At 37.8% G+C, this 16,994-nt stretch overlaps 1 protein-coding gene across 8 annotated transcripts in view; it reads right to left on the reverse strand.

Annotated features, from left to right (window-relative positions):
* FAM149B1 (family with sequence similarity 149 member B1) overlaps nucleotides 1–16,994 on the reverse strand; it is a 60,390-nt gene that overhangs the window by 31,787 nt on the left and 11,609 nt on the right. The gene's annotated exons all lie outside the window — the stretch shown is intronic.

Below are 16,994 nucleotides of genomic sequence, written 5' to 3' on the forward strand. Positions count from 1 at the left end.
GGATCATGAAATCAATTTAAAATATTCTGAAGTGATATAAAAAAGGAAATAGAATAAAGCAGAACAGAATGTAAGGTACCATAGTGATCACTCACAAAGGTTATTACTTTGTGGAACTCTGTCTTCTGTTTTATGTACACACACTGGTCACAATGTCAACTAGTGTGACAATTTTAAAAGTTTGGAAGCCACTGATCTAGACCTTGTCCATCTTTCAAGTCTAACCCTTCCCACCTCCAGTTTATAGGATTAGAGTATCAACAGGAACAGAAAGGGGTGTATGGGCATGAGACATTTTCATCACTTTGACCATGAACAACAATCTAACTGTGTAAAACAAAAAAAAAAAATGACTTGATATGCTTTAACTTTTTTCTAAGCATCTTCATATTACTTTTATTGTGAATTTTAGTATTAGTGTAGTTTTTAAAACATTAGATGTTATTGTTATTTAATAACTACTTAGATTTACCAACTTCTTGGCACAGAGTTGCTGATTATATCTATATTCTCTTAGTCCTTTTGCTTTCTGTAGGGTCAATAGTTATTTCTAATTTGCTCTCATTTCTTTTCTGTGAGATTATTTATTTATTTATTTATTTATTTTTAGAGAGAGGGGAAGGGAGGGAGAAAGAGATGGAGTGAATTATCAATGTGCGGTTGCCTTCCACATACCCCACTGGGGACCTGGCCCACAACCCAGACATGTGCCCTGACTGGGAATTGAACCAGTGACCCTTTGGTTCACAGGCAGGCACTCAATCCACTGAGCCACACCAGCCAGGGATGCTTTCATTTCTAATTTTGTTCATTTGTGTCTTTTATTTCTAGGTCAAACTAACTAAATATTTGTAAATTTTTTTGACTTTATTTCAAAGAGTCGACTTTTGACTTTATTGTTTCTGTTTCATTAATTTCTACTCTAATCTGTACTATTTTCTTCCTCTGCTTGCTTTAGATTTAGTTTGCTCTTCTTTTTGAGTTTCTAAAGGTGGAAACTTTAGCTGTTGATTTGAGAATTTTTTCTGTAGGCATTTTTCCTTTTTTAAATTGAGGTATAACTGAAATACATATATTAGTTTTAAGTGAACAACATAATGATTCAATATTTGTATATATTGCAAAATAATCATAAGTCTAGGTAACATCCATTACCACACAGTTACAATTTCTTTTCCTTGTCATGAGAACTTTTAAGATCTACTCTCTTAGCAACTATTATCAACTATAATCCAGCATGCAAAATATTTTCTATTTTCCTTATAGATTCCTTCTTCAGACCATCAATAATTTAAAAGAGTATCATTTAGTTTCCAAATACAGGTATACTTCATTTTATTGTGCTTTGCTTTGTTGCGTTTCACAGATACTGTTTTTTGTTTTTGTTTTTTTACAAATTGAAGGTTGTGGCAACCGTTTGTTGAGCAAGTGTATCAGTGCCATTTTTCCTACAGGCTCAGATAATAGGGGTTTATTTTTAGCAATAAAGTATTTTAAAACAAAGGTATATAAATATTTAGGCATAATGCTATTGCACACTTAATAGACCAATGTATAGCATAAGCATAACTCTAATACATACTGGAAAACCCCAAAATTCATGAGACTCACTTTATTGTGGTGTTTTGAAACTGAATTTGCAGTATCTCCAAGGTATGCCGATATTGAAGATATCCAAATTTCTATCTGTTGTTAATTTCTAACTTAATTCTACCATGCTTGGAGAATATGCCTTGTATAATTTCAGTCCTTTTAGATTTACCAAATTTGATTTATGTGTGTTTGAAGAGTATATATTCTTGCCATCGTCTGGTGAAACATCAGGTCAAGTTGGTTGATAGTGTCGTTCAAGTCCTCAGTGTCCTTGCTGATTTTCAGTCTAGTCATTTTGAAGGCAGGGTATTGAATTCTCCAGCTATAATTGTGGCACTTTCTGTTAATGCTTTCAATTCTGTCAAATTTTACTTCATGTACTTTAAGGCTTGGTTATTAGATGTATATACATTTATAATTGCTTTATTTTCCTGATGAATAGGTGTTTTTATCATTATGAAATGACTTTTTGTTTCTAGTAGTATTTTGTGCTAAAGTATATTTTGTTTGAGGTCAAATTCAAGGAGTTTTATGGCTGCCTTGGCTTTCTAAAAAAATTATTTTATTTTTTAATAATTTATCGGTGTGACATTGGTTAATAAAATTATATAGGTTTCAGGTGTACGATTCTATAAAATATCATTTATATTGCATTGTGTGTTCACCATACCAAGTTAAGTCTCCTTCCATCACCATTTATCCCCCCCCTTTTACCTTTCCCAATCCACCTTTCCCTCTAGAAATCACCACAATGTTGTGTCTATGAGGGTTTTTTTTTTCTTAATTCCTTCACCTTTTTCACCCAGACCTACATCCCCATGCCTTCTGCAGCTGTCAGTCAATTCTCTATCTATGAGTCTGTTCCTATTTTGTTTGTTAGTTTATTTTGTACATTAGATTCCACATGTGAGTGAAATCATAAGGTACTTATCTTTCTCTAACTAGCTTATTTCTCTTATCATAATACTTTCCAGATCCATCCATGCTGTTGCAAAGGGTAAGATTTCCTTCTTTTTTAATATATATAGTTGAGTAGTATTCCATTGTGTAAATGTACCACAGCTTTTTTTATCCATTCATCTACTGATGGACCCTTGGGTTGCTTCCAAATCTGGCCTATTGTAAATAACACTGCAATGAAGATAGGGATGCATATATTCTTCTGAATTAGTGTTTCTTGTTTCTTCTCATATATTCCCAGAAGTGGAAACACTGGATTATAAGGCAGCTCCATTTTTAATTATTTGAGGAAATTCCATACTGCTTTCCACAGTGGCTGCACCAATCTGCATTCCAAACAACAGTACAAGAAGTTTCCTTTTTCTCCACATCCTCGCCAACATTCATTTGTTGATTTATTGATGACAGCCATTCTGACAGGTGTGAGGTGGTATCTCATTGTGGTTTAGAATTGCATTTCTCTGGTGATTAGTAAAGCTGAGCATCTTTTCATATGTCTATTTGCCATCTATATGTCCTCAGTGGAGAAGTGTCTATTCAGGTCTTTTGACCATTTTTTAAAAACTGGAGTGTAGGGTTTTTTGGTGTTGAGTTTTGTAAGTTCTTTACAAATTTTGATATTAGCCCCTTATCAGATGTATCATTGGTGAATATGTTCTACTATCCAGGGGGTTGTCTTTTATTTTGTTGATGATTTTCTTTACTGTGTAAGAACTTTTTAGTTTGAAGTAGTCCTATTTGTTTAGCTTTTCTTTCCCTTGCCTGAAGTGATATATCAGAAAAAATATCACTACAAGAAATGTCCGAGATTTTACTGCCTATATTTTCTTCTAGTATTTTTAATAGTTTTGAGTCTTACATTTAAGTATTTAATCTATTTTTAGTTTATTCTTATATAAAAGGTGGTCTAACTTTATTTTTTGCACATATTATTCAATTTTCATACCATTTATTGAATAGACTATCTTTACCCCATTGTATATTCTTGCCTCCTTTGTCAATTATTAATGGGCCATAAAGATAGTTTTCTCTGCACTCTTTGTTCTGTTCATTGATCTATATGTGTGTTTTTATGCCAGTACCATGTGTTTTGATTATCATGGCCTTGTAGTATAGTTTGATATCAGGTAGCATGAGTCCTCCAACTTTATTCTTCTTTCTTAAGATTGCTGTCACTGTTGGAGGTCTTCTTTGATTCCACATAACTTTTTGCAATATTTTTTTCTAGTTCTGTGAAATACACCATTGGCATCTTGATAGGGATTGCAATCTATAAATTGCTTGGTAGTATGGACATTTTGATGATACTAATTCTTTCTTTTTAAATTTTTTAGAAAAATTATTTATTCATTTATTTTTAGAGAGGGGGAAGGGTGGGAGAGAAGGAGAGAAACATCAATGTGTGGTTGCCTCTCACGTGGCCCCTACTGGGGACCTGGCCTGCAACCCAGGCATGTGCTCTGACTGGGAATCCAACCAGCAACCCTTTGGTTCACAGCCCATGCTCAATCACTGATCTACACCAGCCAGGGCCTTGATACTAATTCTTTCTATCCTAGACCACAGTATGTGCTTCCACTTATTTGTATCTTTTTCAGTTTCTTTCTTCAGTCTTACAATTTTCCAAGTACAGGTCTTTTACATCTTTGGTTAGGTTTATTCCTAGGTCTATTGTTTTTTGATTCAATTGTAAATGAGATTGTTTTATTAATTTCCCTTCCTAATAGTTCAATATTGGTGAGTAAAAATGCAACTGATTTCTGGATATTGATTTTGTATTCTGCTACTTTGCTGAATTCATTAATCAGTTCTAGTAGGTTTTGATAGAATCTTTAGGGTTCTTTACATACAGTATCACATCATCTCCAAATAATGACTCTTTTACTTTTTCCTTTCTAATTTGGATGCCTTTTATTTCTTCTTCTTGTCTGATTGCTGTGGTTAGGACTTCTAGTTCTATGTTGAATAAAAGGGTGAAAGCAGACATACCTATCTTGTTGCTGATATTAAGGGAAACACTTCTAGTTTTTGCCCATTGAGTATGATGCTGGCTGTGGGTTTGTCATATATGGCCTTTATTACATTGAGGTATGTTCCCTCTATTCCTGCTTTGTTGAGAGTTTTTATAATAAATGGATGCTTGATTTTATCAAATGCTTTTTCTGCATTTATTGATATGATCATGTGGTTTTTATCCTTCATTTTGTTTATGTGGTGTATCATATTTATTGACTTACAGATATTATACCAACCTACCATCCCTGGACTATTTCCTATTTGATCATGGTGTATGATCTTTTTAATGTATTCCTGGATCTGGTTTGCTAATATTTCATTAAAGATTTTAGCATCTATGTTCATCAGGGATAGTGGCCTATAATTTTCTTTCTTTGTAGTATCTCTATCTGGTTTTGGAATTAGGATAATGCTGGCTTTGTAAAATGAGCTTGGGAAGTCTTTCCTCCTCTTGAATTTTTTGGAATAGTTTGAGGATAGATTTTAGTTCTATGAATGTTTGGTAAAACTCACCTGTGAAGCCATCTGGTCCAGGACTTTTGATTTTAGGGAGTTTTTTTTTTTTATTACTCTTTCTGTTTTGGTAGTTATAATCAGTCTGTCCAGATTCTCTGATTTTTCCCTACTTTACAAAACTGTGTGTTTCTAGGAACTTATCCATTTTGTCCAGATTCTTCAATGTTTTGCATATAATTGTTCACGTTTTTCTTACAACCTCTTGTATTTCTGTCAGTCCGTTGTTACTTCTCTTTTATTTCTGATTTTATTTATTTGGTTTTCTATATTTTTTCTTGATGAGTCTCATTAAAGGTTTGTTAATATTGTTTATCTTTACAAAAAAAACAGCTCTTGGGTTCATTGATTTTTTTTTGTATTATTTCTTTTGACTCTATTTCTTTTATTTCTCCTCTGAACTTTATTTCCTTCTTCTACTCACTTTGGGTTTTGTTTGTTGTTTTTTCCTAGTTCCTTTATGTGTAAAGTTAGATTATTTAAGGTTTTCCTTATTTCTTGAGGGAGGCCTATAATGCTATGAATTTCCCTCTTAGGAGTACTCTCACTGTGTCCCATAGACTTTGGGTTGTTTGGTTTTCAATTTCATTTCGTTCAAGATGTCTGTTCATTTCTTCCTTGGTTGCATCATTACCAATTCATTGTTTAGTAACATGTTATTTAGTCTCCAAGTCTTTGTGTGTTTTTCAGTTTTTTTTCTTGTGATTGATTTCTAGTTTTATACCATTATGGTCAGAGAAGATGCTTGATATGATTTCAATTTTCTTAAATTTGAGACTTGATTTGTGTCCTAACATGTGGTCTATCCTAGAAAATTATCCATATGTACTTGGATAGCATGTATATTCTGTTGCTTTGGGATGAAATGCTTTAAAGATATCAAATCCATCTGATCTAGTATGTCATTTATGGCTACTGTTTCCTTATTTTCTGTTGAAGAACTATCTATTGATGTCAATGGGGTGCTAAAATCCCCTACTATGACTGTATTACTGTCAGTCTCTCCCTTTATATCCACCAAGATTTGCTTTACTTATTTAGGTGCTCCTATGTTGGGTGCATATGGTTAGAAGGGTTATATTCTCTTGTTGAATTATTCCCTTTATCATTATATAGTGTCCTTCTTTGTCTCTTATGATAGCCTTTGTTTTAAAGTCTAGTTTGTCAGATACAAGTATTATCACCCCAGCTTTTTAAAAAATTTTCCATTCATGAAATATCTTTTTCCATCCCTTTACTTTTAGTCTGTGTGTATCTTTTGTCCCACAGGCGGTCTCTTGTGGACAGCGTATATACGGGTCTTGTTTTCTTATCTACTCAGCTACCCTATGTCTTTTGATTGGAGCACTTAAGTCAGTTACATTAAGGTTATCATTGATTGGTACTTATTTATTGTCATTTTATTCTTTTAACTATGGTCCTCTGTCTCTTCTTTCTTCTCCTTTGCCTCCTTCCTTGTCCTTTATTATTTCTTATAATACTGGTTTTGTGGTAGCAAATCCTTTAGCCTTTTCTTGTCTGGAGAGCTCCTTATTCTTCCTTCAGTTTTAAATTATAGCCTTGGCTATAGGTCCTTGCTTTCATCATTTTGATTACTTCAAGCCAATCCCTTCTGGCCTGAAATGTTTCTGTTGAGAAATCAGTTGACAGCCTTTTGGGAGCTCCTTTGTAGGTAACTGTCTTCCTCTTGCTGTCTTTAAGATTCTTTTTCTTTAACTTTCGCTATTTTAATTATGATGTGTCTTGGTGTGGGCCTCTTTGGATTCATCTTGTTTGGGATTCTGCACTTCCTGGATTTGTATGTCATATTTCTTTGCCAGTTTTGGGAAGTTTTTGGTCATTTCCTCAAATAGGTTCTTGAGCTCTTCTCTCTCTCCCCCCCCCCCCCCTTAAGGTACCCTATTATGTAGATGTTACTATACTTCATGTTGTTCTAAAAGTCCCTTAAACTATCCTAATTTATAAAGCTTTTTTTCTCTTTGCTGTTCTTTTCTACCTTGTCTCTAAGTTGCCGATTTGATCCTTTGCTTCATGAAATCTGTTTATTCCTTCCAGTGTATTTTTCACTTCAGATATTGTATTTTTCATTTCTGTCTGGTTCTTTTTCATGGTTTTTATGTCCTTTTTTATGCTGTTGAACTTCCTTATAACATATCTTTGAACTCTATGTCTTGTAAAGTGCTTGCCTCCGTTTAGCTCTTCTTCTGGAGATTTCTCCTGTCCTTTCATTTGGGGCATGTTTCTTTGACTCTCTATTCTGGCTGCCTCTTTGAGTTCGTTTCTATGTATTAGGTAGGTCTGCTATAGCCTCCAGTCTTAGTAGGATGGCCTTCTGTATTAGGTGTTCTGTGGGGTCCAGTGGTGCAGTTTCTTTGATTACCTGAGCTGGGTGCTCCAGGAATGTCCCTTGTGTGGGTTATGTGGGCCCCCCTATTGTAATTGAGTCATGGTTGCTGTTGGCCCGGTCATGTGTGAGACTGACCCTCAGGCTGACTGTGAGGCTCAACCCCTATGACAGCATGCAAACTGCTGTGCAAGTGCTGACCACACAAAGCAGAATTCACCTCAGCAAGGTCTGGTGCCTGCAGAGCTCTCCCTTTGGATATGCTGCTTGTGAAGCTTTTTAGATTCTGCCCTGATGTTTGAAGCTGGCCACTGTGTGTGTTGGTTCTTGGCTTCTTGGGAGGGACTTTAGTGTAGTCCAGTGTCAGATGCTGCCTGTAACTGGCCTTGGGCAAACTATTTGGTGCACAGCGATCCAGTCTGTAACCACCTCTGGGTGCATGCAAAAAGGACCAAGCTGAGCACCAATGCCAGCTTTTACTAGCACTGGGCCCAGGGTGAAGTCAGCAAAAATCCCAAGATATTCAGATCTGCTTCCATCTGCCTCTACCTGCAGTTTGTCTGTTAGGCTTAGTCACTGAAATAGTCTCTGGTGGTACTCATGTTGCATGAGGTAGTTTCTCAGTGAGTCACCTGGTAGGGGCTAGTTGTGTGCACCAGACTGAAACAGGTTCAAACTCAGTGCCAGGGCTGGGTCCGAGGCCACTCAGCAAATGTTTCAGGGTGTACCACATCTAGCTGCAACCTGCTGGGTGCTCACACACCTTTCTGTTGGGGCTGGATCTTAGGGAATCATCAGTGTTTATCAGGCCCAACAGACCAAGAATTGGCCAGGTGAAGGGAGGGCTCTGCACCAGTCAGGCATGTGAGTGGAAAAATGGCCCCCATGTTAGATCCACACAACTGTCCTAAATTCTGCCAGGAAGATTTGGAGCTCAGCAGCGTGGGCAGCCGAGAGTCAGAAGGACTGGTTTAGTGTATCTCCCTTGAGGGGGAGGTGCCAGTCAGGCTTCAGGGAAGGTGGGGGGTGTGGCCCCCTCCTGTGAGCCACGCAATTTAGCTTTGCCTGAATTTTGTCCTGACCTCAGAAGAGCAGAGCCACTAAGAGTCAGGCAGGTGGGGCAGCTAGAGCCCAATGAATGTCTCCACCATAAGCCCAGAGGGTGGGGTAGTGGCTCTCCTGTGAGTGGGAAGCACCAGCCAGGTTCACAGGAAAGGAGGGGAATGACCCCTGCCCCAAGCCACACAACTCTGTCACTAATACCTCCCGAGTCTACCCAGACCTCTACTCCTCAGCCAAGGCAGCTGACTCCTCAGCAGGGCGAGAGCTCCACAGGGTGGGGCAAGAGGGAATACAGAGGTTGCAGCTATTGCTTTTCCCAACCTGGTCCCACACAGAAGGGAGTACTCCACCCAAGAAAGATGGCATCTGAAGTATGGGAGAATGACTCAGCTCTGGGATCCTGGCAGCTATCCCTCAGCACTTTCCCCAGAGCCACAAACCCCAGACTTTCTTTATACAACTCTAGTCCACTCCACCCACCCTTCACTGGAGCCCAGGGTGATTGGCTGCAAATGAAATTTTGTGTGTTGATCCTTTAAGAGGGTGCTGTGTTTCTAGCAAACTCCAGTCTCTCCATGATGGACAGAAACCCCACTGATTTTCACAGTCAGATGCTAAGTGGATGCCTCTTCCCAGCTCAGGTGCTCTGGGCTGAGGAGTCTGGCTTGGGATTTAGATCCTGCACTTCTCATGTGGAACCCCCCACAGCTGAGATATCCCTCTGGAACCTCAGCCACCACCCATGGGAGCAGGGTCAGCACTTTTCACGTCTCTGCCCTTCCTACCAGTCTTCTATAAATTCTTGTTTATAAGAATTCTCTTCAGCCCTGGCTGGTGTGGCTCACTGGCCTGAGAAGCAAAGAATTCTCTTCAGCTAGTCTTCAGTTGGTTATTCAGGGTGATTGTTCTGTAATTTAGTTGTACTTCCAGTTTGGTCAAGGGAGGAGGTGAGTTTGCTTCCACCTTCCTGCTGCCATCTTGAGTCCCTTTTGCCCTGGCTTTTCATTTCTAAGCCCTCATGTCTGCTCTGCATTAGCATGCTTGACTCATGGTCAGCCAGGGATGTATAGCTTGGGCCCTCTGTGATCTCTCCTGCATGGATATGTGGCGAGCTTATCAGGGCCTTCTATGGCTGTTTAATTTCCCAGATCTCCTTAATAAGTTTCTCAATTGTCTGTCAATCCATTTTTTGCCCCAACCAGTACCAAAGCCCCAGGCTACCTGAGCCACTGTTTCTCCTTGTGCATGTGCTACTGAGTTTGCTACTGTTGTTGACAATGCTGTTGGGTATAGGCATCATCCAAGTTCCACTCCAAATCTACTGAGCCCTCTCTGGTGTTGAAGCTGCTAGTTTTCACAGCTTGTACCTTAGTAGTTAAGTAGACTCTCACTGTTCCTCAAAGTTCTATTGATTTCCATGCATAATTACTTGTGGGGTCTGCGGGACATGGCACTTCCAAACCCCGTAAGAGAAGGCTTGCCAGAGGGCCCCAGCCTAAAAGGAACGTGGATCACTTTGGAAACAGATTGTAATTTCTTCCTATCTCCTTTTGGGAGCGGCTTCTTGTCCTGTGTGACTGCTTCTTGACCTTTTCCCTCTGCATGTACACACTGAGGTAATGTAGTTTAGAGTCACACACAAGACTCATGCCCCCTTTGTCTGGGACCCCTGAAAATAAGTCTCAGACTCAGGGAGGCAGTCCGCTGTCATTGGTGCTCCCTGTGATGTGAGTACTGTTATTTTGCTGTGTGTAATGCACACTTTTTTTGTCCAAATATTTGAGGGAAAAATAAGGATGCACATTATACATAGGTATAATGATTACATACCATGTCCATAATAATGGGTGTAATGATCCCACGTATAATGCACACAGAAATGTGGGTGCACATTATACATGGTAAAATATGGTAATAAAGGCTATGTCTGCTCTGTCCAGTCCTCCCTGTGTTTTTTTTTGGCTTATCCTAATGAGCAGTCGAGATCCCTGGGCTCACCCTCCTTGTGTTACACTACTGCTCTTTTTGTTGTGTCCCTTTAGCCAGTTTCAGAGTCCTGAAATGGTTGCTTTTGACCATTTTATCCAGTTTTATTGTCGCTTTTTGGGAAGAGGATTTGTCAAGCTGCTCACTCTGCCATACTAGAAGTGCCATCTCATAATTTTTTGTATTGTCTTTGTCAGATTTTGGAATCAATATTATGCTGGCCTCATAAAGTAAATTGAAAATGTTCCTATTTATTGGAAAAATTTTATGTGATTGTTATTTCTTCCACAAATATATAACAGAATTCAGTGGTGAAACCACCTGGGCCTAGACCTTTCTATATGAGAATTGTTGATTATGTATCTTTAAGAGTTTAACAACTATTCAGATATTTTTGGAATGTGTTTCATTTAAGTTAAAGAATTTATTGGCATAAAATTGTTCATATTATTTTATTAATTTTTTAAAAGATTTTATGTATTTATTTTTAGAGAGAAGGGAAGGGAGAAAGAGAGAGGAAGAGAAACATCAGTCTGTGGTTGCCTCTTGTGCACTTCCAACTAGGGTCCTGCCATGCAACCCAGGCATGTGCCCTGACTGGGAATGGAATCAGTGACCCTCTGATTTGCAGGCTGGCGCTCAGTTCACTGAGCCACACAAGCCAGGGTGGCTGTTAATATTCTTTTAATGTCTGTATGATTTGTAGTATTGTCTATTCTTTCATTCCTGGTACGTAATTTAGGTTTTCTTGCCTTTTCCTGAATGACTAGCATTACCTGGGGGCTTACTAATCTTTTCAAAGAATCAACTCTTGAATTTGTTCATTTTCTTTTATATATGTATGTAATTTTTAGTTCATTGATTTTTGCACTTAATTATTCCTTGCATATTACTTTGGGTTTAATTTACTCTTTCTAGCATCTTCAGGGAGAAACTTAGTTATTTCAAAGCTTTCTTTTGTTCTAAAATCAGTATTTGAAGCCATAATCTTCCTCATAGAAGCTACTTTAAACACATCCACAAATTTTGATATTTTGTGTTTTTGTTGTCATGTAATTTAAAATACCCTCTAATTACCCTTGTAATTTAATATTTAGGAAGTTGTTTAATTTTCAATTATTTGCAGAATTATTCTATGTCTTATTGTTACTGATTTGTAATTTAATTCTTTTGTAGTCAGAAAACATACTCCATAAGATTTAATCCTTTGAAAACTATCAAGACATTTTATGGCCCAGCACAGTCTGTCCTTGTGAACATTACACAAGCACTTAAAACTATGTAGTCTGCATTTGTCAGGGGTAGCATCAGATCTTTATATTTTTACTGATTTTTAATTGTTCTATTAATTACTAAAATCTCTAACAATAATTGTGGATTCACCTATTCCTCTCTTTAGTTTTATCAGTTTTTCTTCATACATTTGGAAACTCTATTAAATATGTACTTATTTAGAATTGTTATGGCTTCCTGGTGAACTGTGTTATGTATTAAATTGTATCCTCCCCAAATCCATATGTTGAAGCCCCAGCCTGCAATGTGATTGTATTTGGAAATAGAGCCTTTATGGAGGAAATTGTTAAACGAGGTCATAAGGTGGAGCCTTGTGGGACTGTGGGACTGTGGGACTGTGATAGGACTAGTGTTCTTATAAGAGGAAGAGACACCAGATCTACCTGTGTGCATGACCAAGAATAAGGCCATGTGAGGATACAGCAAGCCAGGAAAAGGGGCCTAACCAGAAACCAACACTCATAGCTTCTAACCTAGAAAGTCATACAGAAGCCAACATTATCCTAGAACTCAGTTCCCTTAAAAAAACAGGTACACTATATACACCTATATAAGAGCAACAAAGAGATTAAAAATATAATTTTTAATATTATACCATGCCTGCTACCTAGGAATAAACCTTCAACAAATGTATATTACCTTTATGGGTAAAATTACAAAAATTTATTAAAAGATATTAAAGAAATAGATAATAAATGGAAATATTTCTATATCAAACCCATGAATACATATATCATAAAGATGGCAGTCTTCCCCAAATTGACCTGTGCAATTTAACAATCAGATTCTAATGTATATGAAAAGGATTGGCCAAGACAATCTTGAACAATGCAGTAAGAGTGTCCTACCACATATTATGATTATAAAGCTAGAGTTTAATTAAGACCCATTAAAATTAGCATGATTTCTAGAATAAAACAGTTTAGAGAGCCCAGGAAACAGATCCTTTCATATTCTGAAACTTAATCTATAACCGTGGGAGCATAGCAGGTCAGCAGGGAAAGAATGTAATGATTTTCCTGGAAATGATACCACCTTCTGTGGCAGAAGTTGGGAAAGGATGTGTGCATTTTTAGTGACCACAGTGGCCAGGGGGTAAGTAGGTGTTTAACAGGAGGGGATTGTGAATACTAAACATCTTGCTACACGTGGGACATTTCTGTACAATAGTCACACCCAAAATAATGAAAAATGCCCCTGCTTAGAAGTACTGAATTAGTCAGTAAATGATGCTGCAACAATTCATTATCTAAATAGAACAGTTAAAATAATGTTCCTGCTATATACCATATACAAAAAACAATTCTAGGTTGATTAAAGACCTGAATGTGACAACTGTGAAAGTATTAAAAGCTACATACCAGGAGAAGATAAGATATGGGCAATACATTTAACAAAGGATGAATGAAGAATCAGTGATTAACTGTATTTGGTTACCACTAACAAAAACAATAACAGTGGCTTAAATAAGATAAAAGTTTATTTTTTTCTTTCATAAAAATATTAGTCTAATGGTAGGCATTAAAAAGCTCATATGGTGGCTCCATTAATATCAAAGACTTAATTTCTTCTATCATTTCCATCCTCAGTGGTGCTTCATGGTTCACAATGGCTGCTTCCTTTTTTTTTTTTTTTTTTTTTTTTTGCTTTACCTTTAGCCACAGTACCATGTTCCAGGCCAGAATTAAGAAAAAGGGGGTAAATAAAAAAATAGCATTTGAGAAAGCCCCATCTCCTGACTTTTGTGTATAATTTATTAGTTACCCCTAACTGTAACAGAGGCTGGGAAATAAATTTTCAACTGAGTATAATACCCCAAGTTTTATAGTTCTCTAGGAAGAATGGATATAATGTAGGTATCTAATAGATTCTATATATTGTATGAGGTATGGCCAGTGGGACAAACCTGGCCCACAGCCTTTTTATAAATAAAGCTCTATTGGAATGCAATCACACCCATTAATTTACACATTGTCTACTGATGCCTTCTCATTGCAGTGACAGAGTTGAGGCTCCCGACAGACATGGAAAAGCTTAAAATATTTACGATCTAGCCCTTTACAGAGAAAGTACACCTCCTCTAATCTAAAAGATAAGGAACTTCTACTAATTTAATATGAAAACAATAAGTAAAAAAGTAAATAAGTATGAAAATATAAACAGGCAATTTCCAGACTACAAGTATGTACAATATCATGCATAGACCATATGCATGATATCTCCAAACATAATGCTGATCAAGTGAAGCCAGGTAGATACAAGAATTACATGCTGTATGATCCATTTATAAGAAGGACAAGAACAAGTAAAACTGGTGATAGCAGTCAGAATAGCTTTTCATTAAACTTCCAAGTCTGGCAAAGATTAAAAAGTCTGATCATCTCAGTGTGTGGTCAGCAGTGTAGGAAAACAGGTCTTTCTGTATGTTGCTGGTGAGACAGCAGACTGGAGGAATATCTACAGAGGTCAGTTTGGCAACAGCTTTTGAAATTATAAAAGCACACATCTTTTGGCCAACAATTTCACTTCTAGAACTGTGTCCTCAGGTATATTCACATTTATGCAAAACAATATATGTACAATGTATAAATGCAGCAGGGTGTTTTTGCTGTGTTTCGTTTTGTTTTTTGGTAACAGCAATGTATGTGTAGCCATAAAAGAACAAACAACTTTTAAAAGTATATGAATATTGAGACTTCTGGCCAAGATGGAGGCATAGGTAGACACATTGTGTCTCCTCGCACAACCAAAAGAAGGACAACAACAATTTAGAAACAAAAAAACAACCAGTACTGGGAGAAAACTGAACTGTATGGAAATCTGACATCCAAAAAGCTAAAGAAGAAACACTCATTCAGACCTGTAGGAGGAGCAGAGTCAGGCAGCCAGAGGAAGAGGACTCACAGCAAAGCTATGGCTGGTGGACCCTGGGTGTGCAGGCAGACCCAGCGAGGTGGCAGATTGTGGAGGGGCTTGGCGCACAAGGCGGCTGGTGGAGTGGGTGGTCCCACATTCATGCACAGATAAACCAGGCGAAACTGGGGACCGAGACAGATCCCACAGCCCAATGTCCCAGCATAGGGAAATAAAGCCTCAAAACACCAACTGAAAACACCTGTGGGGGTTGAGGTGCTGACAGAAACTCCCAGCCTCACAGAAAAGTTTGTTGGAGAGACCCACAGGGCCCTGGAATGTACACAAGCCCACCCACCAGGGAACTGGCACCAGAAGGACTCAGTTTGCTTGGGGGAAGCAGTGGAAGTACCTGAAATCCAGCAGAGAACAGAGCAAGCGCCATTGTTCCCTCTTGGACCCCTCCCCGACATACTGCGTCACAACCCAGAAAATGGGTTGCCCCACCCAGGTAAACACCTAAAGCTCTGCCCCTCACTATGTAACAGGAGTGTCAAGACAAAAAAAAATGACCCAAACAAAAGAACAGATCAAGCTCTAGAAATAATACAACTAAACGACAAAGAGATAGCCAACCTATCAGATGCACAGGTCAAAGTACTGGTAATCAGGATGCTTACAGAATTGGTTGAATTTGGTCACAAATTAGATGAACAAATGAAGGCTACGCTAAGTGAAATGAAGGAAAATGCACAGGGAACCAATAGTGATGGGAAGAAAACTGGGACTCAAATCAATGGAGTGGACCAGAAGGAAGAAAGAAACAACCAAACAGAAAAGAAGGAAGAAACAAGAATTCAAAAAAATGAGGATAGGCTTAGGAACCTCCAGGACACCTTTAAACGTTCCAACATCTGAATTATAGGGATACCAGAAGAGAAGAGGAAGAGCAACAAGTGGAAAAGTTACTTGAACAAATAATAAAGGAGAACTTCCCCATTCTGGCAAAGGAAATAGACTTCCAGGAAGTCCAGGAAGCTCAGAGAGCCCCAAAGAAGTTGGGCCCAAGCAGGAACACACTAAGGCACATCATAATTACATTAGCCAAGGTAAACATGAAGGAGAGAATCCTAGAAGCAGCAAGCGATAAGGAGACAGTAATCTACAAAGGAGTTCCCATAAGACAGTCAGCTGATTTCTCAAAAGAGACCTTGCAGGCAAGAAGGGGCTGGAAAGAAGTATTCCAAGTCATGAAAGACAAGGACCTCCATCTAAGATTGCTCTATCCAGCAAAGCTACCATTTAGAATGGAAGGGCAGATAAAGTGCTTCTCAGATAAGGTCAATTTAAAGAAATTAAAGGAGTTCATCATAACCAAGCCCCTATTTAATGAAATGTTAAAGGGACTTATCTAAGAAAAAGAAGATAGAAAAAAATGTACAGTAAAATGATAGCAAACTCACAATTATTAACCACACCTAAAATAAAAACAAAAACAAACTAAGCAAACAACTAGAACAGGAATGGAACCCACAGAAATGGAGATCACATGGAGGGTTAGCAACAGGGAAGTGGGAGGAGGAGAGAGGGGGAAAGGTACAGAGAATAAGTAGCATAGATGGTAGGTAGAAAATAGACAGGGGTTAGGTAAGAATAGTATGGGAAATGTAGAAACTAAAGAACTTATAAGTATGACACATGGACCTGGCTGGTGTAGCTCAGTGGATTGAGCATGGGCTGCGAACCAAAGTGTCACAGGTTCGTTTCCCAGTCAGGGTACATGCTTGGGTTGCAGGCCATGACCCCCAGCAATTGCACATTGATGTTTTTCTCTCTCTTTCTCCCTCCCTTCCCTCTCTAAAAATAAATAAATAAAAATCTTTACAAAAAAAGAGTTAAAAAAAAGGGAAAAAGTATGACACATGGACATGAACTAAAAGGGGGGAATGTGGGTGGGAGAGGGTGTGCAGGGCAGAGGGGAGTGAAGTGGGAAAAGGGACAACTGTAATAGTATAATCAATAAACTATATTAAAAACATTTAAAATTAAAAGAATAAAATTATATGAATATTCTTCAAAATATAATAAGTGAAAAAATAGCATCAGAGTGTGTAATAACAAATTTTATGTAAAAATAAGGATATTTAAAATATACAAAGTTAGCAAAGGAATAAATTAAATTTGTTAAAAGAATTCATGTCTGGTTCTTTATTCTAACTGAAGTTTGTTTTGCCATTTAAACTGTTATTTGCTATTCAGTTGGCCAATAGTCATTATAAGGTTTTAAGGGTTTCCTTCTCCTAGCTTACTGAGAATTTTTATAAGGAATGGTTTTTGAATTTTATCAAATACCTTTTCAGCATCTATTAGTTTG

This window comes from Phyllostomus discolor, chromosome 5 (genome assembly GCF_004126475.2).
Source record: "Phyllostomus discolor isolate MPI-MPIP mPhyDis1 chromosome 5, mPhyDis1.pri.v3, whole genome shotgun sequence".
Classification (NCBI taxonomy): Eukaryota; Metazoa; Chordata; class Mammalia; order Chiroptera; family Phyllostomidae; genus Phyllostomus; species Phyllostomus discolor.